The sequence below is a fragment of the Erythrolamprus reginae genome, chromosome 2, assembly GCF_031021105.1.
Source record: "Erythrolamprus reginae isolate rEryReg1 chromosome 2, rEryReg1.hap1, whole genome shotgun sequence".
Lineage (NCBI taxonomy): Eukaryota > Metazoa > Chordata > Lepidosauria > Squamata > Dipsadidae > Erythrolamprus > Erythrolamprus reginae.
In genome coordinates this window covers 209,757,460-209,761,421 of record NC_091951.1, presented here as the reverse complement: position 1 = coordinate 209,761,421, position 3,962 = coordinate 209,757,460, and positions in this window count along the sequence as shown.

Here is a 3,962-nt window from a genome sequence, read left to right as displayed (position 1 = left end):
TTGGGCATTTTCGTGTCTTTTTCTTCCTACTGAATAGCATTCCAGACCACAAAGCTATTGTCACCTAGGACGTGTGTTTCAACCAGTGTGCCGTGGCACACTAGTGTGCTGTGAGACATGGTCAGGTGTGCCGTGAGGAAATTAAACATGGGTCCCCAAACTACGGCGTGCATGCCAGATATGGCCCGTGAAGGCCATTTATCCGGCCTGCCGCCAGCCGCCTCCATCCGAACATAAAACATTCCCCTCACAATCCCTCCAGCTATCAGCAACAGGAAGAGTGGAAGCACAGGGAACGCTCACTGACCTTCTAGGATTCATCCCGACCACTAGCGATGAACCAATAGTAGGCCGCCTCTCATCCACACCCAGGAACGCCCCCACTCGGGCTGCCGCTCACTTGTCATTGTGTGGCCGTGGCGAGTAGTTGAAGCTGCTACTCCTCCCCATGGTCCCGATTTCTAATCCTGGTCAGGACTGGAGATAAATGTTATTTTGATTGGTGGTGTGTCCCAGGATTTTGTAAATGTAAAAAATGTGCCATGGCTCAAAAAAGGTTGAAAATCACTTATCTAGGATACAGAAGAACCTTTTGTATTTCATTGTCCTTGCAGCAACAAGAAAACATATTTTCCATAGTATAAAACATTCCTGTAGGTATAATCTCCTTCAGTTTAATGCCATATGAGGAAGGGATCTAAGGCAGCAGTGGAGCCGAAACAGTTCGTCTATCACATTCTTGGATATATTTTCTGAATAAATGAAATTGGGATAAGGGCTATAGTCTATAGCAAGCAGTGTCATGACGAATGCATTGAAGTTTCCATCATCTGCAGATCCTGGACATGAGCGTTATCTTTTATTGAAGAAGCTGATGGAGTAGTCCTTTCCTCTCTGGGCTAAAAAATAAGGGTACAGAGGAGTTCCTTTACTATATCTGGCATAGTTTCATAAGTGAAAAATGAGCACATATCAAATTGTTACTCCTTTTTATGTTTTTATATCTATTGAGTGAACAACTATGATGCAAAAGAAAACACAGCTCACTTTTAACAGTTGTGTGCTGAAGAGTGTAATGCAAATTAGACCAGCTGAAAGGCCTGCATCTTAAAGGGCCACCACTCAATGTCAAATGAGCCTTGGTTTTGCTTCTTTAATTGTGGGTTCAAAATGCTAAGTCAAAATATGAGTTGCATATTTCTGGCCTAATGATATATAATGCAACCCAGTAGGTGTGGCTTAGTATATTATGTATAGTTTATTTAATAAACCATGCATACTAAACCATTTTTATGGGCTCAAGGTTGACTCAGCTTTCCATCCTTTTGAGGTTGGTAAAGTGAGGACCTGGATTGTTGGGGGCAATATGCTTAAAGAGGGCCGTAAAAGCACTAAATACTATTGTCTGTTGTATTACATGAATTCAGCCAATGTGTAGTTAGTTGCTCCTTCTGTTCAACTGATAAGGTGTGGGAAGCAAGACACATTTGGGCAATTGCTATGCAAAAGGTTTCAGCTGTTATCTGAATGCTTAGATGTAGCTCCAAGACAACTGATTATCATATGTAAACCTGGCATTTTGAGAAGGAACAAAACTTACTAGCTGTTCTGAGCTGCCACAGGTCTACAGCAACATAGTCTGGTTCTTCATTCTTCAAAAGAAAAGCTGCATCCTATTTTTTTTTCTTTTAAAGGAACAGGAGTTTGAAGAAGCTGCAGCTGAGCCAATACTTCAGAGTCATTGGTTTCCTCAACAACAATCACTGAAAGATTACTTTTGGATACCTCCAAATACTGGCTCATCTTGCCTCTCTTATCCTCCTCCACAGTGGTTATGAACATTGGTATTCTGAGAGGACCAAGAAGGGATGATACTCTTGGTCAGTGAGATAGGGACGCAGACATTTTAGCTAGCACTCTGCCATTTGTTTTTGCAATGGGAGAATGCAGGATAAAATAAGGGGGCTCAACTAATCTATTTCTTCCCTCCTAAAGAGAGATTTGATGGTGTCAACACACATGGGGGCCAGGTTTTGAGGTGGGGTGAGAATAAATACCCGGAGTCCCTTGGAATTCACTTCAATGTGAAATGGCTTATCCCACAGTTCAGGAAGAAATGTCATAAAGCTGTTGCTGCAATTCCAGATGTCCCTCCAAGATAATAGGTGAAAAAACCCTAAGGATTTTTCCTGCCATAAGAGTCCTGGGCTAAAAGGGGAATGTCCACTGAAGCAATGAAAAATGATTTTAAATACCCTCACTTGTAATCTGCTGGATGTGAGGTGGAGGCAATTTTGGGAGTGGGGATGGGGATGAAAAAGCTATTGCCAGGATGGATTGGTTCTGGGATTTTGGCATGTGAGGAACTGGCCCTATGTTTGACATACATTGCAGGGTAGAATGGTCATGGTTGCCAGTTGGTTGCCAAGCAACCTATTCCAATGTGATGGCAACTAGCCTAGGTGGAAGGTATATTTCATTGGCTGGCTTGGTCGTCACTAACGGATGTCCTGATGAATCTGTCCCTGAGTCACAGGTACCAGGTAAAGGCCTCAGTTTCACACAACACACACAAACATGCAAGTTCGCCATATGAAAATATGACATGCACCTTGCCAATTCTTCCAAACAGCTTTTGTTATTTTTGTAACATGTCTGCATGCATTGGATCACATGCGCAGCAATTTTGGGGTATTTTCTAAAGTAGCGGTTCCGTATTTCTCAATGCTTGAATAGTTTGATCTTTTCTTTTTCAGGGTCTCTAATCCATGCTTGCAAATGTATTGATTTGCCCAACTAAGGCATTGTGAAACATGAATATGGCACTGAGTCGAAGCAGCAAACTCAAGCAAAGAAGTCCTGGGTGTGTTTTAACAAACTCTCTTTGCAGCCTGATTGTGAGAAAGAGCTAGTTGTGAATGTTGTGGGATCTGGTCAGGCCGTGGGAAATATATTACAGAAAAAATATCTTTAGTAATTAGTTTACTGAATACAGAGCGGTGGGGATCAAACTAGATATTTACACATGTCTCAAGACTTCAGAATTTTTTCTCCTTTAACATACTGTAAGCTGTACAATGGAACCCTCTGGGGGCTTTTCATACAGGTAGAGGAAAGAAATTCAGCTTTTAGGAAGTACAGTGGATATAAAAAGAACCCCCCTCTATTAAAATGCTAAGATCTTTGAGATATAAAAATTAAACCAAGATAAATCCTTTCAGATTTTTTCCTCCTTTAACATACTGCAAGCTGTACAATGGAACATCTGGGGCTTTTCATATAGGTAGAAGGGTCTAGATCAGGGATCGGTTGCTCCTGGTGTGGTAGGAGACTGTGCATTGGTAGCAGCTGCCAGATTGCGCAATTTGCACGTGACCGCTTTGATGCCAGTCCTAGGGGCACCGCCATCTTTTTTCTTTAATTTTTTGTATTTTGTGCTTTGTGCGAATGTGCAGAAGCAAAATTTTGTGAGGATGCCTGCACGGGTGAGATTTTGGTGATTTTTTTGCTTCCGCGCATGCGTTCCATTGTGAGATTTTGGCATATTTTTGATTCCTGTGCATGCGAGGAAGCAAAATCATGCTGAGACATGGACACGTGTAGCACACGTGCGCCCGAGACAACCAAAGCTGTATGCGCAGTGCACCAGAAGAAGCCAGTCATAGCAATCTTCCCCTGGTCTAGACCAGTGTTTCCCAACCTTGGCAACTTGAAGATATTTGGACTTCAACTCCCAGAATTCCCCACCCAGTGAAGGCTGGCTGGGGAATTCTGGGAGTTGAAGTCCAAATATCTTCAAATTGCCAAGGTTGGGAAACACTGATCTAGACCCAGTTTTGTATTCAGGCTTCAATCGGTTGACCAAATAAGCCAAGAGTCCTTTTCAATTTTACTGAGGACAAAATGGGAGATGTTCCATGTATAACTGCCTACAACACCTGGACAAATTACAATAAAACAAT